A 27,176-nucleotide genomic window follows, 5' to 3' on the forward strand; every position below is an offset into this window, starting at 1 on the left:
ACTTAATGCAATGAAACAGAAGGGCCTTGAACCAAGGATACTGTATCCAGTACGACTATCATTTAAATATGATGGCGGGATTAAACAATTCCCAGACAAGCAAAAGCTGAGGGAATTTGCTTCCCACAAACCACCTCTACAGGGCATCCTACAGGGACTGCTCTAGATGGGAGCACCCCTAAAAAGAGCACAGAACAAAACACACAACATATGAAGAATGGAGGAGGAGGAATAAGAAGGGAGAGAAGAAAAGAATCTCCAGACAGTGTATGTAACAGCTCAATAAGCTAGCTAAGTTAGGCAGTAAGATACCAAAGAAGCTAACCTTGAACCTTTGGTAACCACGAATCTAAAGCCTGCAATGGCAATAAGTACATATCTCTCAATAGTCACCCTAAATGTAAATGGACTTAATGCACCAATCAAAAGACATAGAGTAATAGAATGGATAAAAAAGCAAGACCCATCTATATGCTGCTTACAAGAAACTCACCTTAAACCCAAAGATAAGCATAGACAAAAAGTCAAGGGATGGAAAAACATATTTCAGGCAAACAACAGTGAGAAGAAAGCAGGGGTTGCAGTACTAATATCAGACAAAATAGACTTCAAAACAAAGAAAGTAACAAGAGATAAAGAAGGATACTACATAATGATAAAGGGCTCAGTCCAACAAGAGGATATAACCATTCTAAATATATATTCACCCAATACAGGAGCACCAGCATATGTGAAGCAAATACTAACAGAACTACAGAGGGAAATAGACTGCAATGCATTCATTGTAGGAGACTTCAACACACCACTCACCCCAAAGGATAGATCCACCGGGCAGGAAATAAGTAAGGACGCACAGGCACTGAACAACACACTAGAACAGATGGACCTAATAGACATCTATTGAACTCTACATCCAAAAGCAACAGGATATACATTCTTCTCAAGTGCACATGGAACATTCTCCAGAATAGACCACATACTTGGCCACAAAAAGAGCCTCAGTAAATTCCAAAATATTGAAATTCTACCAACCAATTTTTCAGACCACAAAGGTATAAAAGTAGAAATAAATTTTACAAAGAAAACAAAAAGGCTCACAAACACATGGAGGCTTAACAACATGCTACTAAATAATCAATGGATCAATGAACAAATCAAAATAGAGATCAAGGAATATATAGAAACAAATGACAACAACAACACTAAGCCCCAACTTCTGTGGGACACAGCGAAAGCAGTCTTAAGAGGAAAGTATATAGCAATCCAGGCACACTTGAAGAAGGAAGAACAATCCCAAATGAATAGTCTAACATCACAATTATCAAAACTGGAAAAAGAAGAACAAATGAGGCCTAAAGTCAGCAGAAGGAGGGATATAATAAAGATCAGAGAAGAAATAAACAAAATTGAGAAAAATAAAACAATAGCAAAAATCAACGAAACCAAGAGCTGGTTCTTCGAGAAAATAAACAAAATAGATAAGCCTCTAGCCCAACTTCTTAAGAGAAAAAGAGAATCAACACAAATCAACCTAATCAAAAATGAGAATGCAAAAATCATGACAGACTCCACAGAAATACAAAGAATTATTAAAGACTACTATGAAAACCTATATGCCAACAAGCTGGAAAACCTAGAAGAAATGGACAACTTCCTAGAAAAATACAACCTTCCAAGACTGACCAAGGAAGAAACACAAAAGTTAAACAAACCAATTACGAGCAAAGAAATTGAAACAGTAATCAGAAATGTGTTTTTTTTAACATTAAATGCCTGATCTTCTCATTCATCTGTTACAGAGAAGGTGGGGGCTTCTTTTCTAAAAAATTAGGAGAAATTAAGAAAACCTTGATCACTCTTACATTGCTGAGTTTAGAACTACACTCACCAAGATAATAAATCTTGTTGGTGTTTCATATAGGTAATCTCCTGCTAGTGAGTTTCCATAATTTCATCATTATTACTCATTTAATTCATTCTAGGTTGTAAAACAGAATATGAGTTCGAATAACTTGGTAGGGTTACAGGACAAGGCACTAAAATAGAATTCCTTCAGCTCATAGTCACTACGTGAAAAGCAAAGGGTCTTAGAGATAGTGCAAGATCAGCCAGAGATCCAGACAGTGTTTTTGTTTCCCCTACTGAATCTCTATAATAACAAGTTTAATAAACATTTCTATACATATGCAGCAAGAACTTTTCTTTAGGAACGCACACAGTCTTGTGTACTTTCTGAGATAGACAAACATGCCTTTGCTGAACTTTCTGCTATTTCTACAGCAATTCATTTGTCCAGGAAATGAAAAAATGTAATTTACCTAGGAAAATGCCCAGAGAATATCCTTTGCTCCCGACGTCTTCTGTTTGGTCATAATAAAGGGGGAAACAGACTCCATTTTTTCCATAAAAGTTTCCAAAATAATCCTCATTCCAAAAGGGAATCACCGCTATTAAAAACCCCACGATCCAGATGCCCAAGAGGATGACCGAGGTCTGCCGTTTTCCAGGACGAAGGTTACTGAAGGGAAAGACAATGGCCAGGAACTTCTCCAGAGTAAAGTAGGTCAGCAAGAGCACGGAGACATTGGTGGACAACAAGGCCAGGAACCCCATGAGGCGGCACTGCAAGCTCTCCATCCACAGCAGCGTGTACTTCTGATACTGCCCACGGTATTTCATACGGGAAAAGCCAATGAAGAACAGATAGACGCCCATCAGGCAGTCTGCACCTGTTGGGGGACCAGTACGGAGTGTGTGGTTGCCCTGAATCTCTGGTGCTCCCACCTAGATCTACATCTTTCATCCTGTATTAAATAGACGTACATAAACACCTACAACTCTACCTGGAAAGCAATGGACTTCAAATAAATGTAATGTTTTTAAAGTACCACCTCGGATCTTTGTTTGATCATTTTAAAGAACAGTGGTGGTGGCGGGAGTATAATTTTGTGAGGGGAGTTAGTTTTTAAACAGTAGATATGTATTACACAGTTAATCAAGGGAAATATTTTCTGGGCTTGAGGAGCATTGGTGCTATTATAATTGAAGGTTAAACAAAGCTTAGTTTTATGACCCATGACCTGTCCTCTACATCCATCCTTGACTCATCGGTTCCTCGTGACCCCATTTCTAAGACATAACTGCAAGGGGTGGGTGCTTGATCACTGCAAACCTATGCAATATAGAACAGAGTGGCCCAAGGGAACAGTGCCTTCATACTTAGAAAAATGAATTGCCCGGCATATATAATTCACATTAATGCCATTGCTGAAGGCCAATATATGTCTAGTCACAGCTCACAGAAGATAGAAAACATACTTACAACAAAGGATTTTGATGGACATAGCGTGAGTCGTATTTTCAGCTTTAATGATAGATCTCATGCCAAAGATAAAAAGATTCCCAAGGCAGGTTATGAAAGCTATAACCCAGACAAATATTCTGAGGATACTGTTAGCCAAGAGGTCCTCAAATGAAGAAATGCTGTCAGTCAAGGGTATACATATTCAAACATGGGGAGCATAGGAGCAGTATCGAAAGTTTTTAAAATAACTAAAGGGAAAGGGAAAAAAAGAGTCACTTTACATGCAATGACACAATGAGCAGCTGCAATCCCATGAGCTCCGTTAGGTGTGTGACTTCACTAGGTCTGTTTGTATTTGTTTTGTAGTGATAATGTAACTATAGAGCTCTTTATTCAATACTACTCTACCCTGGGTAATGTTCTCGTTTTAAAAATGAAGAACCGAAAAGACAAATGAATTTGGTGTCTTGTCGGAGGCGAGTCAGGGGAGGACATGAGATTGGAAGTGTCTGGGACCCTGTATTTTCCCCCACATCATATTGGACTCTTCTCTAGGGTTTTATGAAAAGGAGATTGCTACTGCTAAATTCATCTTTACCAACAGTCAGGCTCTTGTGTTCGGGGTGTAAGGGACCCAGAGTAACTCATTAGGAGCATTCCTGCATTGCACTTAGTTTTAAATAGACTCACTTAAGCCGGGCCTCCTTTTCCCTGACATGGGCAGGAAGGGAGGGTCTCTGCCACTAGGTAAATTCAGTCTCATTGGAGCTGGGAGGAGAAGCAGCGGCCTTAAACACAGATTTCTGATCAGGGCCTGGAAGGACTTAAAATAATGTCTAGAGGGAAAGGTAGGTTTACGTGTGATCACTGTATTTATGACGTAGGTGTGCGCAGTCTCGAGGTGTTTGAACTGGGAGGTCATTTGGTTTATTGATGGTCCCCAAATATCTGTGTTTAGGATTTTCTCCCATAAAACTCATTCTATGAATTTTTTTTCACCATGTTTTCAAGTTCATTTCTCTCCATCTTTTTTTCTGTCATCTCCCCATTCAGTTTCTGGACCAGAAAGTTAGACAAAGCTTTATCTGGCCCTGGCGGGACTGGCCTCTGAGGCCTCACTGCCTCCCTTCCTCACTCTCTACTCCCAGACATGCTGACCGTCTAATTCTCAAGCAGGCCAGGCTCATCCCCTGCCCAGAGCAGCTCTTGGGCTGCTCCTTCTGCCTGGAAGGTTCTTCCCCCAGATATGGGCAGGGCCGCCTCCTCCCTCCGTCCAGGTCAGCTCAAATGTCACGTCTCTCTGATACCCCTTCGTCTTGCTTTACTTTTCCTCACCGAATTTATGAACTTTTTGAGCATTGACTTCTTTACTCTGAATGGCAACTCCATGGGGCAGCCACTCATGTCTCCTGTTCAGCCCCATGTTCTCAGATCCAGCACATATCCTGACCCCTGAGAAGTCCTTAGTACTCAGCAAATACTTAGGTGAACAAAGGAATGATGGGTAATTTGGTTCTGCGCATGTCAGGTAGAGAACCAGGAGACAATCCCTGACCTTAAGTAACTTCCTGTCTAGAGTCCTGATATCATTTGTGCAGTTAAATGCATTTGACATATAATTCTTTTGCTTTCCTCTTCCCTGGAGCCTCCTGGTTCTTTCAGGGTTCCACTGTGTCCACTATGTTCAGAGAGAGCCAGCCAGCATCTCTCAGAGACACAACCTCTCCTCCCACTGTGGCTATGGTGCTGGTTGGAAGATGTAACCAACTGACACATTTTCTGCCAATCATTGGTCCTTCTTGACCTCATCCTCAAGTTTACATGTTAAAGCAGTAGCTTCTCCATCAAATTCTGAAGAGGCTGCATTTCTCTATTTTAAAACCTCACATTCTGAGTGCAACAAGGACATGACACCTTCCTTAACTATTTATCTTCTGGTGCCACAGAAAGAGGTATGGTGAAAACCACGTAGTGTACATCAAATGCTTGTCTTGTAGCAATCCACCTGCTGCACAGATATAAACAAAATGTTCTCCCAAAAGAGCACCTTGGCACCAACCATTTTATCCACTGGCTGCACCCAACTTGTAATCTTAGATCAGAATCCTCCCTATTGTTGTGGATAACAAGGGTTAACTTTTGAGATTATGAACACATAGATTATGCAGTTGATAAAGAAATGATCATGTCATAAGCACATATATTAACACAACTTCCATAGTGCACTTTAGCTAAATCTAGTAAAGTGACTTATCAAAAACTATGATAAAGATTAATTACCTCAATTTTGCAGTGCACTTAGTAACAGTAACACCTGAAATTTATTATAGCACCTTTCTTCCTAGGGACACAAACCATAGAGCAGCCGACTGCTCATTCATGTGAGGTGAATTAATGATTCCATGCCTCCTGAGTACCATTTAGCCAGTGACTTCATCTCATGTAATATGTGGCACTCTGGTACCCTGATCTCTTAGTGGGCCTCAATTGAATAAACAGCGTGTTTCCAGAGAGAACTGTCATTCGTGTCAGCACATCACAATATTGAACTCTATTTGAACAGGGACCAAAGGTGACAAAATTAAAAAGTTCTCAATAAAAAGACTTTTCTTGCATAAAAACACATTGCAGTGATACATTAGACAGTTTACACTAAAACACAGGTAACATTGCATCATACTTTCTTCTCCATTTTTTCATGCATACATACATGTGAGAAAGATTCTTCATGGGCTGAAACATTTGTGTATTTATATTTGGAATCTCTATCCCTTCCAGGTCTCTGGAAAATATGCACAATAGGTTGCATGTTTTTAGGGCTGAACTTTTTAGCAATTACATTCTGTCTCATATCAGAAATGCCATTTTTAAAAATCTCATGTTACCAATTCATATCAGGATTTGAAAATTTTACAGGTAGTCTCTTAGAAAATTGCCATTTCTCTTTATGCCCCCTGTAGTTCCAAGCTGATGTATCCCTTACTGTGCAGAATGACATTGTAATAGAATGCACTTGTTCCTTTAATTTAAACATGGCAGATGTGATTTGTGTGATTATGAAATTGGCCTTGTGGTTTCATTTTATAAACCATGTGCATTTAGGGTCTCAGACAGGAGCTGATATTTCCAACCAAAGAATATCACTGAAGCAAGTTTTGTGAGAATGTGGATTTAATCACATTATAATTTCATGACAGGCCTATGTGTCTTTAGAGGGAACACCAGGGAAGCAGTATGAGCAGCTTCGATTCAGGATAATTGTTCTTAAGACAACAGTGGGAAGGGTAATTCCTTTCACTCCTGCAGGCCCCATCAGTGACTCTCAGAGGGCTGTAAGAAGAACCCCTATGCTCCTCACTTATCCAGAAGCTTCTTCCAATATGGATGCTTTGAAGACCCTAGGACAGCATGAATTAAGGGAGCCTGCCATGTTCTCAGCAAACACAGGTGGAGAGAGAAAAATCTAAAAAGGCAGAGCCTTACCCCTTTAGGGTTTATTTGGAAAGATGTTTGATTCTCAATTACTTTCTTTTTGGCTAATCCAAATAAGGATTTCTTGGCATGGCTCTGAGTTTTCCTTTGCCCACTGTGTACTTCAGAGAGGAACTGCCCTGTTCTTTGGCAGTCAGGGATGAAATTTAGGGGAGAAATTATACCACTGAATCATCAGAGGGTCAGTCCATTTGAAAGGATCCCCCCTTCTCTCTTCTGTTCCCCAGCTTTCTCCTAGACTTGTCACCACTGTTAGCTTTACAATGGACCATGAGATTATGTGATTACAAGCTCATAATTTCCAAAACTGCAGAAACCACTGTCTCCTGGGTGCCAAACAGTGCTATGAATAAGCGGGTGGCCAATAAATGTCTGCGAAGTCAACGTGTGAGTCTTTAGGAAAAAAGGAACAAGACAATAAAGAAAGGAGAAACATTGTTTAAGTGTGGAGTAGGTCATCGCTACTCCGACTTGTAGAATGGCCTGATGTGGTGACATGGCATCTCGGCCTCAGAATTCAGTGTGTGCTGAGTGTAGGGAAGAGTCACTCAGCCTGCATCCTGGGGTCTGTTTTCATATTTAAAAACAATGTGTCATTTATATTTTTTGATTTTTTATTCTAACTTCTTGAGAGCAGGAACCCAGTCTTTTCCATCAGCAGATGCTCCCTAATATCTTTGAGAGAGAACCTAAATCTTGCAGTATTTTCCAATAGAAAATGATTTATCAAGAATAAAAAAGTATGGTATTAAAGATGGGTCTTTGGGATGAAATGAAGTCAGACATTAGGCTGAGATCGGGTCATGTAGTAGAAACAACATATTTCTGTGCGGAAACAAACAAGTAAGCCTCAGCTAACAAGGGCTGTTCGTGGGAAAGGAATCATGAAGCTCGGATGATGACTGGCAGAATTCTTGGCACTGAAGCCAAACATGTTTGAAATTCTAAAACACTACACAACATGAATTGTCTGAAAGTTCCTATTTGTGGGATAGTTTTTTCCTTTACTGATAGAAGAGTAAAAAGCATGCTCTGTAGATCAATATCAAGTGAACAGTTTTAGCAAAAGGGAAAAGGAAAACACAGGTGAATCTTAATTTGTTCTTTTCCAACTGTTTGGTAGCAACACTATTGAAAATTCAATTCTTTGGGAAACTTTAAGATGAGACTCTTGCATATGAACCAGTTTTCAGGAAGGAATTATATCTAGCTTCAAAAGCAGAAAGGGTCTTCACATAATTTGAATGGTTAAAAAAAAAGATTCAGTACATACTCCATGGTAACATCTTTGAATACATGTTTTATGGTAACAACAGTATTTGCAACTGCCTGAGGATGCAGGCTCAAGTCAGAAGCCTTCATGTATATTAAATATACCCACTTAAACATAAATTTGGGTCTAAGTACATCCACTCAAATGATAATCAACATCCTATTAAATTTCACTTACAGAGACTGGAGTTGTTCAAGGTTTTCAAACTGGTTCTTATGGAGATATAAAAGAAGAGGATTGGATGACAGATTCCTTTAGGAATTAGAAGGAGGAAGAAAGAAGCATGAGAACATTATTATTTCAAAGATCAAGATGTTGCCATTTCAATCTGATGAGAGTAGGAAAAACTTACAATTTTTGTAGAAGCATCAGGTTTTCAAAAATGTGGGGTGGTAGCTCCATTATCATATTGCTAGACAGGTCCCTGTGGGTGACAGTGAAAGAGGCAATTACATTGGAAATAAATGACATACTTATTACTCTTCATAATTATCATCATCCCATTTGACATAACAAAAAATATGCTCCACTTTAACCAACCTGATAACTGGTTTCCCAACTAGCCAAATGGGTGTGGTTCTCCATCATTCTCAGATGTGATACTTTGCTCATCCAGTTCCTGCCTGGAATTTACCCTCAGCCCTTCTCCAGCACATTCCTAAACTGGCTTCAATTTGATTTATTTCCTCTGTTTTATGTACCCTATGTACACTTTGATTTCTCCATTGTTTCTGTGATTCTGCTTGGTTCATGTATGATGATATCTTGTTTATCCAACTATACTGTAAGCTTTCTGAAGTTAAGACCTTCATCTTCAACTTATTTCTCATTCCAACTAAGATAGTATTGGCCACACAGTATCTGTCCAGATAACCTTGAATGAATAAATTCACACATTTTTAACTTATTTTAATATGGTACTATTTTTCACAGGAAACTGAGAATTTAGAACTGAATATAATAGGACTGTCCAATCTGGAAAGAATTATAGGGAAGTATTTCTACAGAATGTGGAAAAGAGATGTCTTAAGACCCAGAAGGAATCAGGGATCTTTAGGGGTCCAAAATATCCCTCTGAGTCAGAGAAGATGTTAAGACTGAAACAGATGTAAAGTTTCCTAAGAGTCAAAGAACAGATCCTGTTTTTTGGAGCTGCTGATATGTGGGAGTTACAAATAACTAGGACTTAGGTCTTTCATAGAGGGAGCTTAGAACTAGGGTAAGCAACTATATTATAAAGCTAGGATGGAATCAAGTGCTATTACAGAAGTACAGATAAACACCAAGGAAGAAGTCATCAAAGTGGGCCTGGGAAATTAGGAAGTGTTTGGTCAAAGCTTAGTGATTTTTATGGGTGGAATAAAAGAAGAGGATCGTTCAGGTGAGGGTTAAGCAGGGTCAGAGAAACAGACATTGGTAATTCAGGACATCTGCAGGAGTCACCAAATGGTCCAACGTGGGTAGAGGGGGAAATGTATGGGAAGATATGGAGACAAAATGGGAAGGCCAAGGGTACATTCTGAAGCAGGGTTTCCCATAGTATGTCTAGGTGTCAGGATCAGGGAGGGTGCTGGCAAAGAGCATGTTCACAGTGCCCACTCCAGAAGCATTAGGCGAGAATCTCTGGAAGGGAGCCTGGTAACCTGCAATGTAAAGCCCATATCCCGTGTGGTTCTTCTGAACATTAACATTCAAGAACTGCGTCAAAGACTTTGCTCAACAGCAGGCACCAAGGAGCGAGGACATTAAACAGCACGGGGGCATACGTCTCATGTTCTGACTGTGGGATGATGATTCTTTCAGAAGCCTGAAAAGTCATAGAGATAAAGGAGAGAGACCAGGCCGGAGTCTCTGGCCCTGGCCCAGGGGGGACCTGCTGGGCCTTCAATGGGGCACAGGCAGGGCTTGCGGCCAGCTAGGGTATGAGGAGTAGAGACAGGTGGAGGGAGACGGAGTTGCCTTCCAGCCGGCTGCTAGGAAGGATGCTGATAGCACTAGGACAGCAAGTCCGGGGGAAGAAGCTGGCAGTGGGGTAAGGGTCATGTACAAATTACTTCTGAGGTGCTGCTTTGACATCCCAGTGGAGACATCCTGGGAATTCTGGGAATTCTGATCTGATGCTCCAGATGTGAGGAGCACACCTGGGTCGTGTGCAGAAGGAAAGCCACAGGTATGCAGGTGGAGAGAGCGTGCCAGCAGAGCAAGAGGATGGTGATCTTGTGTACCTAGAACACGTTGAAGTGTCTATTGAAAAGTCAAGTTGAAAATCAAGGACACTTTTGTGGGGAACAAGCTTTAGTGGCCTCACCTAAGTGTACTTATTGCTCTCTGGGAGGGGTGTCTTGAAATCCCTCCACCCATGTAACCCGAATTCAAGTGTCCCTGTGAGGAATGAGTGAGCTCTTCTGAGGGAGCTGTCTGTAATTTTTTGCCATCGCATGATAACATTTTCAGTTCTAATACACTGTCTTGCACAAAGTAGGTACCCCTAAATATTTGTGGGTTTGACTTATGATACTTACTTATTAGATTGAGTTATCTTAATTATTTGGGAATTAGTTTTCAAATTCTCTTACCAAGTTATTTTTTCCCCCAGCACTTTCTGGATGTCAGTACAAGGCATACAGAATGGGGGAGAGATTAATTTAGAAATTATTTTCCATTTTTAGGATTTAGATCAAGAGAATGATTTCTCTACCTTAATTCCTATGATTTGTAATGTAACAGACTTAATTTTAACTTCCAGTGATACATAATTGCATTAGTAGCAATGAATTAATAGCAAGCCAGATGCTTTTTACAAGGCTCAAACCTACAAACATATATTTGGACAGAAAAAATTACACAAGCTCTCTGAATATTTTTCAGTGAACCTACTACTACTCTTCATGCTGGATATTTTATTTTTTTCATGTACCCTAGAGGCAATAAGTGTCTTCATTCCTTTGTTCCATTATAATTCATATTATGTCAGTCAGTCACTTATTCATTCAGCAAACATTTATTGAGAGTTAACTATATTCCAGCCATTAGACATGATGATCCCTGAGTTTAAGGAGCTATGGAAAACTCATTTATCCCAAACACACACACACACACACACACACATATATATGAAATAACCCAAAGAAAATAGGGAAATTTGAGTAGGTTAAATCCATATTAAGCCCACTGTCCAATTTCCATTTGCTTTTGGTGTTAGGATAATGTTGGTTTTCTTAATTGATTTTGAATATCTGGTATTCTGCAGGATTTTGATTGCTGCTAGTGGAAAGGCAGTCTCACTGAGTCATTTAAGTTTATAATCTATGAAGAAGCAATCAGACTCTCCTGGTAGACAGTGCTACTTACAGTTTTCCTAAATTTTTTAATGAGGCAAATGTCATCTCTGGAACAAATCAATTTGATTTCTAGGCAGAAACCTGCAAGACATGGTGAGAGTCAGCCCTGGTATTTGTGTCTGGCATAACCACCCGCTCTCACTGGGAGCTGCCATTGATCTGGGTGTAACTTAATGAGCCTCCTTTGAAGTCCTGAAGTGAGGCATGTTCAGTGGTCGAGCACAGGCAGGAGTTTCTCACAGAGGATACCCGGATGTCCAGGAACTGCTGCCATAACTAATTGGGGGTGCTGGGTGTGGTCTATAAAGTGGCATCTTGTTTGTATTCTCATTACCTTAGAAAGTGTTTCTTTCCTAATATTCCCAGGTGTAATGTCAAGTCTGGACATTGTTAATAGTTTTCAGAGAGGCTGTGAGACAATCCTTGCTTAAGGAATGTTCCTTAGGAAAAGATCAGAAAAAGCAATGCTCGAACCAACCACATAGCAGATTCTGGGCCCACAGACAAATTTTAAATGTGGTGGGGGGATGGTGTTTTTACATTTCCTTTGTCTAGAAATGTACTCCTCCAAGCATAACAGCAAAAGGACAGGGTCAGCAGCTAACTGCCTTACAGAGGTGTTAACACATAAGATGATGAGTATGAAAGTGATGCAAAAGCTACATGGAGCTATCAAAAAAAATAGAAGCTGTCAATGTAATTTGTTTGGTTTCAGTGTTCTTTCTCGTTATCCATGAGAAAAAAAAATAAATTCTGCATCTCCTAAGTGGGATAGCTTCTTTCCTCATTAAATATGCTAATCTGAAATCTCATTAATAAATACACACCCTGGAAGTAGCCTTATCTCTTCCTTTGTTGGAGAAGAGGGGTTAAACCACTAGGAATGGATATACTCTTATTTTTCATTTCCAACCATCCACCCAGCCAACAAACTACCAAGTGCTTACTACATGTGGACAACTAAGGCTAAAACAAAGGCAAAATTCTTCACTTTCTAAGCTTACCAGTGCAAAAGTTGCCCGTTAACTGATCTTTCCGCCTTCCTGACTCCACAGAAACATAATCAGTAATCAGAATCACCAATCAGAACCTTTGGCCAATCAGAATACATTAGACAGTCTTCCTTTTAGAATAAAATTATGGCTTTCTTCTTTAGAAAGAGAGAGAGACATCAAGTGATCAGTGTGATTGGCAGTGACAACTAATTGTCGATTAGCTTACCACTTTCACACACATTATCCCATTTCCTTGGTGATGATGGGCTGGGTACCAGTTCATCGGAGAGGATGCACAGAAATGATGATTGCCCTCAGATAAAAGGAGAGCCGCTGGAGACTTAAATGGTGGGCGGATGAGCATAAGGCTCAGCCCCACCATCAGGATCAAAACCCATGTATTCATTTTCTGATACTGCAGTGTCAGACCAAGGCTGTACACAGAACACAACTTTAAAATTCCTTGTCAATATTTTCATGTGATTTCCAAATCCTTTGGTCTTCTCCTCATTTGCTGAATTCCATTGTATACTTACAGCACAGTGAGTGAACTGCATGACAGAAAGGTGGAATTCATAAGGTATTTTATTCCATTGCCTTCCAAATCCCTAGAAAGTGTGGAGGAAAAACATTTTTAATGTTTTTGCACAAATCATATATCTAGAGGCACCTTTGTTGATATAATAGCTCTGAGCTTTATTTTTACTTCATTCCAAGTTTTATGTCTTCCTCCTAATTATTGTGGGGCTGGTTTAATGAACATTATGCCTCCTTTTCCCTTCCGATTAATATTAGAACTTAATAAAATTGAGGGAAAGAACAGCCCATCATTTTACAGAGTGTTTCTCTGTGCTGAATACCATGCTATTAATTACTATAATATCGCCACAATAATAGCAGTAACTATAATGCATTGGGCTTTGATGGTACCAGGTGCTGTTCTGAGGGCCTAACACAGCACTCCCCCTAAGCTGGTATCATTACCCCCCTTTTAACATAAGAGGAATTTGAGGCTTGGAAGTGCACTTTCCTTCCTGTCACATAGCTGATAAGTGGTGGGACTGACCTCCTTATCCAGGTCTGTCTGAATGTAAACACTGACCTTGGCATCATAGACTGTTACCTCCCTCATTTCCCCCCAACATCAGGAGGATATTTTTGTCTCTATTTTGCTGAAGGGGAAATTCAGGCCAAAGGTGCCTTCCAAATACTGAATTGCAGAGTCAGGATGCGTGTCCCAACCTGCGAGGTGGAAAACCAGGGCTCTCTCTGTGGGGGGCCAGGGACGCTGTTGCTGAGCGCAGTGCTGCTCCCAGGGTGGCTGTGGAGTACCTCCACCCCCGGAAACTTATTAGAAATGAAGATTCTGGGCTCCACCTTAGACCCTGGATCTTAAACCATAGGACTGAGGTCCAACCATCCATGCTAACAAGTGCTCGCCTTCTGTGCGATGCACGCTGATGCTGGAGAAGCCCTGGTGGAGAGATGACACTGTGCCGATGGCTCCTTAAAACAGGGGCGGCACACGTACCCTGGGAACGCCCTCGGCTACACTGCTGCATTGCCGCTTCCTGCAGGGCCTCAGAACGAGAGCGTTGACTTTTCTGCCAACTTGTATTTATAGTTAGTCTTGGACAGTCTTCCTTACATATGATAGTAGCTATTTTGATGCCTTTGAACCTTACTCAAGTTCATACTGAAACCACCAATCCATTTGTCATTTCCCTTGAAACCCTATTTTAAAGCCATTTAGGAGGTCTTGTAGGAGCTCAATATTTTTTTCACTGTCAAAATATGGATTAAAATAATAAGCACTGTAGCCTCTTAAAAGTCTGAATCTCGTTAAATGGGAAAAATGTTTTTATGTCCCACAAGTGTTAAGAGAGTGGCACACTCACAGGAGACCTCTATTGACTTAAAAGCCTTTTGGTGGCAGGTGTATAAATAAATACAAAAAATAATCAGTAAATAAATACAAGGTATCATCTTATAGGTACCCTGATTTGGCAATGAGCGGAGGGGACAGTACAGTCACATGTCACAGGGCAGGGAGTCACTGGCTGTGACAGTATTGCCTGTCTCAGGAGACTGAGAAGGTGAACATGACAGGGAACGGCAGGTAGTGGTGGGGAAACTTTACATAAGCAAGACTTACATAAATGCTTTAATGACATATTGGTTAAAAGCTAACAAGGAATAGAAATGGTTTAGCACATTCATTTAAAAAGGATTTGTTGAGCACTTATGTGTTGATCATGGTGTCAATATCAGGATATAAAATCACAATATAGGTTTCTGCCCTCAGAATTTACAGAACCGTACAGGGTAAACAAGTAAATGAACGAATCTATGCTGATAGTACTGTGAGATAGGGGTGTGGTGTAGACAATGGGTGGCTTGCTGGAAGTCTGTTCACGGTGTAACGGGAACATGGAGGCTGCCACGGAAATTGGTTGGTATGTCCGGGGTGGCTTCCTGGAGTGATGCTTAAGTGGACTTTTGAAGGAAATGTTGGAGTTAATCAAAGGAATAACTGAGCAAGACTGTTCAAAGTGAAGGAACAGTATGTGCTCAGGAAATTGATCAGGGGAGCTGTGGATTGGTGGCACATGAGGGGGGCAGGGAAAGAGACTAGATGGGGGGTGGGATAGAAAATGAGAGGTCCTGAGTGCTTCGGGGGAAGTTTGAACTTTACCCTGACAGCCGTGGGAATTCTCCAAAGATTTAAACCAGGAAGTAACAATGGGATTTGGGGTTTGGAAAGAAGATCATGGATGGGCTTTTTCGGTAATCATGAATTAACTTCAGGATTACTTTCCTTAATCCAGTCAAATAGCAAATTAACCCCTAAATGCATACTCACATCCAGTTGAGGTGAGGCATTTGGGTGCACATCTCCTTTGGAAGGGCTTCCAAGTGGTTATTAACCATAGACCTGAACACAAATAAGACATTAGAAACACAGTGACCTGCCACTTTGCAAACAGCATTTTTACTGTTTCCACAAATTGAAAATGTGCATGCTAAAATCGATAAAGTAGGATGAAGAATATAAATGTAACTGCCTCTTCAGAATGGCCTCTAGACATGGATATGGTGTCGGTAAGGGAGCAGACGTCACAGAAACCACAAATGGAAAAGTACAATCTGCAACCTAGGAATAAATATACACTTTAATTTTATGAAATGAATCAAAAGTATATATTGGGTAATAACTTTGAAGTCCAAGGTAATTTTCCTTGTGAATTTCAAATTTACAATCATTTCCAGCATCGTACATCCAAACTTTCTTTTTAAGGGAAACGCTAATCATTTCTAATATTAAAGTGCTGCATTGGAAACTGCATTAAATCTAAGAAGTGAGAATAGGAGGCATTTGGGGAGAGAAAACAGCTCATCAGCATGTTAAGCGGCATGATTAATTTATGATATTGTGGCTCCTTTGGACAAATGGAAAAATAATGCGCTATATGATCAACTGTAAAGGAACATAATAAAACCCTGCTGATAAATCATTCCAGTGTATTAATAAGCACGGAAAATGTAATTATGAGAAAAGCTCTGTAGGATGAAGATTTTAGGATTTTCAGTGACTTGCTGGGCACAGGCACATTTTACTCTGTTAAAAATGTAGTTGGAGCTGACCCCGCGGGAGATTCTAACAGACTTATATGTAGTCAGGAGATAAACATGAATAGTATCTTTGGTCAAAAACTGCAGATAAAAACATGCCTGAGGACTAAAGGAAATTAAAAAAGAAATCAACTGGTAGACTCAAAATATACCTGGAGATACGGCCAGGAAGTAGCAACAGTAATATTGTGGCTGGAAAGACAGGAAAGGTTTTGAGTAATACAAATTTTAATTTGATTTTGTTAAAGCCCTGTGCGTAAGCTAGTGTTTGGTGTCCTTGCAATTTATAGACAGATGTATCGAAATGTAGAGGAATACTTACAGGAAAAATAAGGACTTCAATCCTGTAAACAACCGCTGTGAAATTCTGGCAATTGGATTGTCGTCTAGAATTCTGACAAAACACATCACAAACACGTCCAGCATCAGAGACATTTGTGGAATGAAAGCAGAAAAACATAAAAGGCCTATGACGATCCTGCTTCCCCCAGCACCTGCCCTTGATCTTGCTGCCCTTCCACACTCGGCACCCTTCTCTCCCTCAAGAGCGTTTCCGGCTCCCCATGGTTGGAGCTGTCCTTTGCTCCAAATCCCTACAAGCCCCATGCCAGCACTTGTCAGGTCTATGCTGCTTGCTTCCTCTTCCTGCTTCCACCTCCCACTGGACTTAAAGACCCAGGTCATACCCTTCACCTCTGGATACTTGGGTCTGGCACAAGCTGCACTGATTGACTGACTGAGTACGGGCTCCATAAATGCTTAGACCTACTGACTGACCAAATGAAGAATGAATGGACAAAGGCTCAGGAAATCACAAATGGTTCAGCGGTCTCATGACGTTCATGTGATTGTAAGGTCTGTACAAACTCATGAAGGCCTTTGAAGATGAAAGACTGAAAATATTTAAATATTCAAATCACTGGTTTTTAACTATATATGGTGTTTTCCTAGAAAATATTAGATGAAGGGGAAATTTGCCTTCCTTCCCTTTCCCTTTGAAGCTAGGTACCATTTCATCTTCCTCTCAGAATTCCTGATGTAGGATTCAGAGAGGGAGTTAACATGAGCACCTACTATATGCCAGGGGCTCTGCATGTGGCACTTCATATGTGCATTGTGATTTAATCCTCACAACAGGACTCTTCAAAAGGAATTAGGACTACAGTTTACAGATGAGAAAAAAGAGGTCTAAGAAGACTAAGAGCATTGCCTGGAACATTAAGCACGGGGCCAGGGCATATCCAAGGATCTGCATGAAGCTGATGTCCTGGCTTTGCCCCCTAGACCAGGCCAACCTATGGAAACTGGGCAAATACAGAGAGCCCTGCAACTGATGGAAACAAACAGGTATCTAGGCTGGAGCTGCAGGCTCAGGCTGGAAAGTGGTGAAACGCCAGGAGCTATCATATTTTCAGACTTTTCTATGAATGCTCTGGAAATCACAAAAGTCCTGAACTGGCTTACTTTTCTGGTGAGTGGTTCTCAACAGATGGCATTCCCCCAGGGGCATTGGAAATGTCTGGAGATACTGTGGGTTGTCACAACTCTGGAAGCGAGAGCTGCTGGCATCTGGTGGGGTAGAGAGACCACAGATGCTGCTGACCACCTTAAAATACACAGGACATATTTTCCCCACACTCCAGTCAAAGAATTATCTGGCCCCAAATACCAATAGAGTTGAGATTGAGAAAACCTGCTGTGGGTAAACACCAGATGGATGGGCCAAGCAAGCTTACTGCTGGGCTCAGAAGGCCCCCTGGAAAAGCATGGTGCCAGTTTCCTCACACACAACTTTCATTCGGCATGCCATTATCTGAATTGCTTGGGTAAAGTGCTCCAGATTGTATGACAATCAGAAAAACAAGATACACAAATGGAATTAAGACCAGGATCCTTTGTGGAGGAAGAAAGAGCTAGCATACTTACAGCCAAGTGAGCTGATGCAAGTCTTTGAATACTCCAGGTCTGAGAGCTGTAATGCAGTTGTGGCTGAGATACCTACAAACAGCATGGGTGAGTTAATTAGGCAAAGTCTATACTGTTTGTCTTTCACATATAATTAGAATATGAGCTTCTCATGATGATTATGAAGTATGGACATCTGTTTCTGAAAGCACTCTGCCGGCTGAGCAGAAGAGGAAAAATCAAAACACAACCAAGAAATACAGATGTCCCCAAGCCTAGTGTTTGCAATCCCAGGGCCAGTCCTGGAAAGTGCCTCAGAATAGTGTGTGGAATATTACAGTATGTTAGAGTATGACTGTAATAAATATGTGGGGCGATTTTTGCTTTTGTCCTTTTGGGTCATATCCTTAAAAGTCTAGCATTTTAAGAAAGTACATAGGTAAGTTAGCAAGGGTTAGAAAAAATAAAATGCTCAAGAATTGTGGAAATAAGCCTCACTTGAGAAGATAAGGTTAAGGAGAACGTTTGCATCCACCTTATGGTAAAACTAGGAATCTTTTAATAATTCCTTCAGGGTAATAACTAATCTAAGTACTTTGTGATAACCTTTTCCTCCTGTTTCTTTATAGTCAAATCATCCCTTTTAAATATACCATTCTACCCTTTAATCTATACTGAAAATTGTACTCATAATATAACTATAAAGAAGTTACTCAGAATATTTGCATATTATGTAATCCAAAATATGCTTTCCTGGATACGTGTCTAATACAGTTATGCTGCAGGAATCTGGTAGTAATAAGACAAATGCCATGTGATTACGGTTTTTGTACTTAGTAGGCTGTTGGGTGGGCTCTCCACTTTCTTTACCTTAAGACAATTTGTGAAACTGGTTTATAAACTCCCAAACCCTATTCTCATGTTGAACCCAGCCAATGCATGCTGTCCCCCTACCATCCCTCCAGTGAGACTCAGGCATGCATGATTTGGACCATGGAACTCCAGTGCGATGTGTTGGTGGAGGGAACTAGTCCTGTTGCCACAAACCGGAAGTCTGGGGGCCTTCTTGTTCTGACTTGCTGGAGTCTCACACCACGTGAGACTGGCCAGCCTCTCACTGCTGAGCTGTCTTGCTCTCTCTGCTCAGAGTTCCACCCTGAACTCCTCATTAACTCCCCAAAAGGGAGAGGGCAAGTCTTAATCATTTCTATTTTGAGATACAGAGTGAGAAGCACAAAGCCAGCTGGCGAGGTCCCAAGTAGCATCAGTAGTTGAACTGGGGCTAGTATACACAGGGTCATGCCTTGTTTAACCTCTGAAGCAATTTAGCAATATAGTATTGATTCAATAATAGCACTGTTGGAAGCAATCTAAGTAAATAATTTCCATTTCCTGTGCTCATTATACAATGGGAGGTTAGCCCTGAATTCATATTTTCTAAAGACCTTTCAGGACAGGAAATAATATCACTAATAATAGTAACTAATGGCACATAGTCCTTTGAATGACTTTCCTTTCTCTTTTTTTATTTGGTTTGGCTCCTGCTATATATAATATGTAACATTTACTTGTTACGTTACTTCACTGCAAATCTATGCTGAAACATATGCTCATTCAGCCACCTGTGAATTTTGTTATGCCACAATTATTTCCTAGCAAAACTTCCCAGCCTTTGAGTCATGAATGTTCTACCAGGTATGCTAGGATATTGAAGCCCTCAGCCCCATAGACAGCTAGGTAAAGAGGAGACGAGGCTCCAGTTACCAGCAAACCCATTTTTTTTACCCTAAATGTTGAACAAATATTGTCATTTTATCTGTGTACTGCCACGTGGAAAGATCGGTACTACAGAGCACCTGCAATACATCCATAGCAGTTCAGAAAGCATCAATTTCTCTCCTACAAAGTAGACCGGAATCCCAGAAGACCTTGTGCCATTCATTCCAAACCCACAGTCTCTGGACGGTGTCTGTGAGAAGACGCTTCCCATTGCAACATAAATTCTGCCTTTGGTTTAAAGTTCTACTATGAATAAAATAAACCCATATAGATCAGTATCCGTTTCAGCATTTTCAAAGCCCTTGCAGTGATGTAATGAAAGTTAATATGATAAATTATGTTACAACACCATGTGAAAAAGGGAAAAGCATATATTATAAGAAAGGTATATTGAAGTTCCTCCTAAATATAAAATGTACTACCTATCTAGTGCTGTTTACATTTTATTCAGGGTAAGTAATTCAAAAGCTCCATGCACATTTTACCCACATGTTGTCAGTACTGAAGGGATGCATGTAATCGTGAGTTCTGAATTTGACCTTGTGCATTTGATCTGCATGACTCATCTGACGTGTACAGCCTAACTGCCTTCCTGACCGTGAGTTAAGATTCCAATGCCTACAATAATAAAGCCTCCAGTCTTCTATTTAGTCAGCTTGCTGGCACCCTGTTGAGAACTGGAGTCCCAGATATCTTGTCTCAGACTTAGGCTGCTGCATTTTCACTTGATCCCCTAGCACCTGCTTTCTTCTTTGTGGAATAGTAGCTAGGTGAATATAAGGGGAAATTCGGAAACATGACAATTTGGCAATGGTGTCCTCTTTTTATACAGAGCTGAGATAGGAGCCCATTTAATATACTTTACATGAAATGGCTTTTCTAAGAATAACTTACTAGTTCATGAATTCCTGCTGTTTCAGCTGTCAGGGATTTTCAAGCAGAAATGCCAGGAATTTATGTACCTGAAACTAGAGCAAATAAATGCTGTAATGACATGTGTGTTTATAGGCTATTTTTTAATCCAACATTTTGCATTCATGAGTCAGGCAGACTTGAATTACATTTTGCTGCCAATAATTGCATTGAATAAGAACCCAGTTTGAGAAGGAATTCCTGGTTTATGTAAGGTTTATATTACAATGAGGAGGAAAATTGCTGTTGGTTTCCATGGTAGCAGTGATAAACTATTATAGTCAATCTCCTGAATTAGATTTTATTTCTCTGAAAGGTCATCTGAAATTGCTCCCCTCCATGCAATGTTAGAAAGGCTAGATATAGTACAAGATTATTAAAATGAATAAGCTGATCAGTAGTAAAAGCATTCAGATAAGTTGAACAAGAGTTACCCATCTGGCAACTAGAATTTCATTTTGATTTAGGAATTTGTTTTTCTGGATGCCTAAATGGCCTCTATTCCACAGTGAATATTTACAGCATTCCAGGCCAGAGAGTTACTTAGCATTAAATATTAAATTTGGTGACCTCCTAGGATCTATCCCAATACAACTTAAAAATGAATATTAAGTTTATTGGTTCAATACAATCTAAAGCACCCCTTTGGGTAGGCCTTTTCCTTGGTCAAACAGAATCAAACTGAAATTCTTTAGCCAGGAATTTAAAGGTCCTACAATTATGATTCAATGATTTCTCCAGCATATGTTTCATTGTTTCCTATGGGAATCCTTTTCTCTTATAAAACTGTCCTTTTCTCTCTTGTCACAATATCCTTTGAGGGTTTCTGATTATGTTTTTCATTCTCCCTGCTGAAGATGCTCCCCACTTTTGCTTTAGTCCTGTGGGTTAGTTGTACACATCATTCCTTCAACAAATAATCATTGATCCTCATGTGTGTTTGACATATGCAACATTGAGGGGTGGTGGTACATGGTACTGGGAGAAAACTAGGACCATCCAACTCAGAAGGAGGTGGTCAGTGGGGGTAGTTCTTCAAAATTCAAGGTTTAGTGGGAAGGGTTCATAAAAATGGAATCGTAGTCCAAATAATGATCTAAGTCATGTTCAAAATCAAGAGAGTAAAGAATACTGTGGGAAATGGAAATATATTTCTAGTTATACTTTATAAATAAGAAAATGTTAAGGAAATGCCCAAGCCTAGTGTATGGAAACTGTTTTATAATATGATGAAATAATATATAAATATAAATGCTCAACTCCTACATTATTCCTGTCATCTCAGTCCAAGAGATAATCTCAGGATGGCAATGAATAGAGAGAATACAGGGTCAGGGCAGTTCAAGCCCAGATGGTAGAGTACATTCATCAAAATGAGTTAAAGGCCTCTGGCTTGGGCAGTTTCTCCTAGAAATTGAGAAACACCAAAAATGAAAACACAGAATCATGACCAATTACTGAGGAATCTAGAAAGGAGAAGATCAGCTGGAAAATTAAAGATGGAAAGCATAGTTTTCATTTTTCAAAAATGGAAAAAGTAGATTTCACAAGCTACGGCTGGATGAGCTTGACATTTGTTTAAGGAGAGATCATAGAGCAGGCTCATAGGACACCGCTCTGTGAGCGCCTCAAAGAGGGAGAGAACAGGGCATGTCAGATCCTCCTGAACTTCTCCTCTGAAAGACTGATTAATAGAAATGCTCAGTATAATGTCAACCAGACACTGATCATGTGTTTTCATGATGTGTTTATGGATGAAACAGAAGACAATACTTATTGTCTGAAGGATGATGATAACAGGCCCTGGAAAGGTGACTTGGCCACATCCTCTCTGGTATTTTACACCAGATCTTAGGTAAAGATGGGTCATCTTATTTTCAGATGACAAAGTGCTGGGAGGATAGTGAGTAGGTGGAGTTTTGCTACCTTGGTTACTTGAGCTGTTGTAATGCAGAATTTGGAAGAAAAGGTAGTGTTTTAGGACAGGAGATACCCGGGCTGGGCTGAGCCCAGGGGTTGGAGAAGAGTGGCAGGAGCTGCTTGAGGGGAGCGACCGAAGGAAGGGTTGGCTTATGAGCGGGAGCTTCTAGTAACACTTGTGAAGAACTTGAGTCATTCTCAAAGCAGAGTTTGGTTCCTGGACATTTTCCTTGATGGTTAACAATATTCTGAGACTGGACCGTGTGGATAAGCTTCCAAAGGATCATGATCGGAGGTCTGGCTTTGAGGCCAAGCTCTGCTATTCATCAGCTGGCTGACTCCAGGCAAACAACCTCTCTTTCCCGAGTATGTTTCCTCATCCTGAAAGGGACCTTCATGATTTCTGCCTCACCTTGCGGATTTTGAAGATCAGATAAGAATTCCAAATCTTGGAACCCTTTGTAAACTTTAAAAATTGACATATGAATATAAGGCATTGCACCTTGCATGGCATAGACACTTAGTGAATATTCATTGATGACAGTCTCCTAGTCTCTTTCTCTGAGGCTCTAGGAGAATGAAATTGCCTAGAAATCATCAAATAGCACCTTGCATCAGGAGAACCCTTGCTGGATGATACTCCGGTTATGATGTGGTACCTAAGTTCCCTCAAAGCAGAATTAAATATTTTTATGGAGAAGTTTCCATCTGATTTAGGCAGTTAAGGTTAATCCCTACTCTTTTTAACTAGGAAAAACTGGGGCCTGAATTAGCGAAATTAGTGATTCCATATTCTTCCATTGAGTGGAATAGCAGATACTATGAGAGATAAATATAGACGTAGCACAAGGCTTTGGGTCAGAGGTCTGGGAAAGCACTTGGCCTGAGAAGTCTAATTTTAATGCTCCTTTGCTTGATCCTCAATTGATCCTTCTGCCCCCCCAAAAGATGGTTTTCCCCAAATTAGAAGGAAAAACATGTACACAAGTGGGGGGTGGTCTGTGTGTTGAAGAGCAGTATGTGTTGTTAGAAGATTCAATTAGATGCTAGAACAATTTCTTTCCATCTCTATGTTTCTGGTTATTGTGAAATAAATGCTGCATTAGGCATCCGAAGACAGGCTCTAATTCTAGCTTTTCCACTAACTAGTTCTGGATCTTAGGTAACTCATTTAACCATTGCAGACTTTAATTACCTCATGAATAATGAAAAGATTTAATTAGAGATTCATAAAACTTCTATGACTCCAGGTAATAGAATTTCAACAGGTGCTCTAAACTGTGAATCTTGTCCCTTTTTTCTGCTAGTGCTCTTTTTTGTCCTCCCTTGAGCGTAAGTGAGGCAGTGCAAGGACAATATTGATTCACAGAATGAGTATGTGGTGATCCTAAGAATTCCCAGTAAGATTAAAAGCACTGCGTTCTCTAGAGGAATCTGGAAACCCAGAGCTAATGCACAGCTACTCCTGTGTGACAATGACAGTGTGACCACATTTCCAGGATGGAGAAGAAGGTCCTGACTGCAGATGAAATTCACACAGGCTATAGTCAAACCCAGGCATGGTTATCTATGTTCACATAAAATTCTACCTCACTAATGGACCTACGTCAATGACTCCCTTTCTTGTACTGGGGATTCTGGACCTGGATTCATGAAGAGCACGCAGCTGTCGGTGGGATCTGAAACCAAACATGTTTTTCCAGTATCAGCAAAGGATCAGACTTTTTTCATTCCTGGTTTTGACATATTCCACATTTCTAAAAACTCTTCCTCTGTGTCAAAAGTTGATGGATAAAATAAGCTGATGGCCCTGCCAAGGGGCCTTACAGCATAACTTGGCTAATTTTTAAGTCTACTCTAATGACCATCTTGGCAAGTATAGAAACTTGATCTCTCCATTAACCCAGAGTGACTGGGCATAGAGGGACTGATACACAGTAGTCAAATTCATAAAAGTTTGAATAATCTCATTTTCTTTACTCAAATGGGAACTATCTTATTCCACAAATAAGAATGTTTCCCAAATATGTTAGTATGAGTAATTTGGAAAGTTAATGTAGTTATCATAAAGTTGTTTGGTGAGCTGGCAATCAAAGCAACGACTCTCTATCAAGACACAGTTATGTAAATTGTGTCAATTACAGTCCATCCCTGTCCACCCATAGAGGCTGTCTATAGGTCATATACCTCTGACCCTGGCTTGCTTTCTAGGATGATATTGGCAACATTTTGACACTTTGTTCATTACTGATTACCATTTTTTCACTGCTGACTGCAACCAATTTATTAACATTTTATTTCCTCGATATACTCTTATCCCTGATTTCACTCAGATTGTGTTTTTGTTCATATTGGGTGACAGGCTGTAGCCTGTCATGTGTTTCAAATGTTCTGATCATTCTTGCCTATGCTAATATTTTTCGTTGAAGTTAAAAAGTGCATCTAATGTCTCTGAATCTGCAATGTCATTTTCCAAATATCTTGGAGAAATGCATTTAACTATGTGTTTTCTTATTAAAATGCCTGTTCTCAACTCTTAACTCTATAAAAGTAGTTTAAATCAAAATTAGCTCAGCTATGTTATGAAATGTAAAGGTACTACTTTTCAATGCTTTCTTTTCTAATCTTCACTATATTTAGAAAAATTAATTTAATGATAAAGGTAATCAACATTGTATTTCATTTTACTTTAGGATCAAAAATATCTTAAACAAAACATCACAAGGATTTCCCCCTAAAAAACACTATTAATAGCTACTTACATCTTTTTAAGTTCTGTGTATTTGATTAAACTTTATCTGGAAGACTGAATTTTTTTTCTTAAGAGACCTAAAATAACATGTAAAGCAGACTTCGTTATGGTTGTTATGACCAACCAAACTCTTCCTTAGAAACTGTGCTTGAGAAGAAAATATCTGGTGATGTTCCAAGCTACTTAACACACACTTGAAAAAAACAAAGTAACTTAAAACTTTATCATGGCAGAAAAAAAAGCTTAGGAAGCACAATTAAAGCAGTTTGCAAACATTTGACAAGTCTAGTCAGCTAGTTAATAGTCTGGAATGTCTACAGTGATTTAACTTTTTTACTCTACTTAACAAAACCAAAAAGTCCACAAATCCTAACCAACTCACGCATGCCCAAATTATGACATGTCTGAAATTCCTGAGGCTCTCAAAAGGTTTTTTTTCACAGCACAGAAAAGCTCACAGGATGATGACATAGCTAGTTTCATAGCTCTTATATCTCTGCAGTCTTGGCCACCATTAAAAATGAGATCAACTATGTGAGTATTCTTCCTTTTTGAGTTTTCTTTTTAGTTGTACAGATCCAGCATTTTCCTAATAATTCATACATCAGAAAGCAATTAAAAATAAGAACTCCGGACATCTGTGAACTAAAGCATAACCTGGCTAATTCAACATAGAGTGTTGAATACGTTTTTTTCCCTGGAGAAGGACTGGAATTCTCTGATGGCTGGTGGTCTTAAAAGCAGGTGCTGTTATTTTGCCAATATACAAGTAGCATAAAACAGAACAAAGACACATTGGATCAGGTTACATGGCTTTCATATGACTTTAGGGGCAAATAGCATGAGGATTTGACATCTACTCACAGTAATGTGGCATTGCTGGAAGTCAGGGGCACGAACTTTAAGCCAGCATCCATGCATTCCAGCTCAGTTTCTTTGCAGTCACAGCGCTGTGGAAACTGGTCTAGAACTAGGGGCAAAAAGAGTGAGATTTCACTAGGGCAAAAATACTTTGCTTTAATTATGACTTTGTCTCTAAGAACTGATGTTGTTCTCTTTGCATTGAATGTATATGACATTTATGTCTTGTTAAAAGGACTAACTCAGCCCTATGATAAAAACAAGTCAGAATCCTTTCCTAGTCAAATATAGACTGATGTGGTGTTCATCTCCGTTCTAGCTTCCAGGGGTTATTTCATAGGCATATAATAAGTGATTAGAAAGAAGCCACAGAAAAATTTAAATATCATAAAAGTATCTAGTAAAGTAAGATTAAGTTTTCCTCAATGAAAAATGTTACTATAATTGCGTGTATCTCTATGGTATAATCTTTAAACTTGAATGGGTATAATTGAGGCAATTTGATTTAATTGAATGGCACAAAGAACTTCCTCAATAAATACTGTTAATTTAAATTCAGTTCAGTTCTTTTCCCATTTTCAAACCTCTTAGAGCTGTGTGAAGTTGCAGGTTTTTACAATAGACACCATTGCGCCTTATTAAAATAAAAAGTCAGATACCCTGTCATTTTGGTTCTTGTTTTTCCTGGCTAGGAAGTTAAAGTAGGTCATACAAGTTGTGGAGAAGCTGTAAAGTTGAGAAAAACTTAGATCCAGCTATATGAAGCATTCAGAAGAAAGAAGAAGGTTTCAGAATTTACTCTGAAGAAACTTACATAATTATGGAAATAATGGCATATAAAGGTGTGAAGAATCTGTGGAGAAACCAGGCCAAGTCACTCCATGGGACAGTCACTTTGTGTGGATGTGTTTGTGTTTGTGTGTATGTGTGTGTGTTCGGCAGAGAGAATGACCAGGCTATACTAATGGAGCATTTGATTTTGTCTCTGATTCTATGGGTATTTGTTTTG

General features: G+C 39.8%; 1 pseudogene; it reads right to left on the minus strand.

Moving 5' to 3' along the window:
* Positions 1-1,097: 1,097 nt before the first annotated feature.
* LOC140845744 (relaxin receptor 2-like) lies at positions 1,098-27,131 on the minus strand (annotated as a pseudogene).
* Positions 27,132-27,176: the final 45 nt, after the last annotated feature.

The sequence above is a fragment of the Manis javanica genome, chromosome 1 (genome assembly GCF_040802235.1).
Source record: "Manis javanica isolate MJ-LG chromosome 1, MJ_LKY, whole genome shotgun sequence".
NCBI lineage: Eukaryota > Metazoa > Chordata > Mammalia > Pholidota > Manidae > Manis > Manis javanica.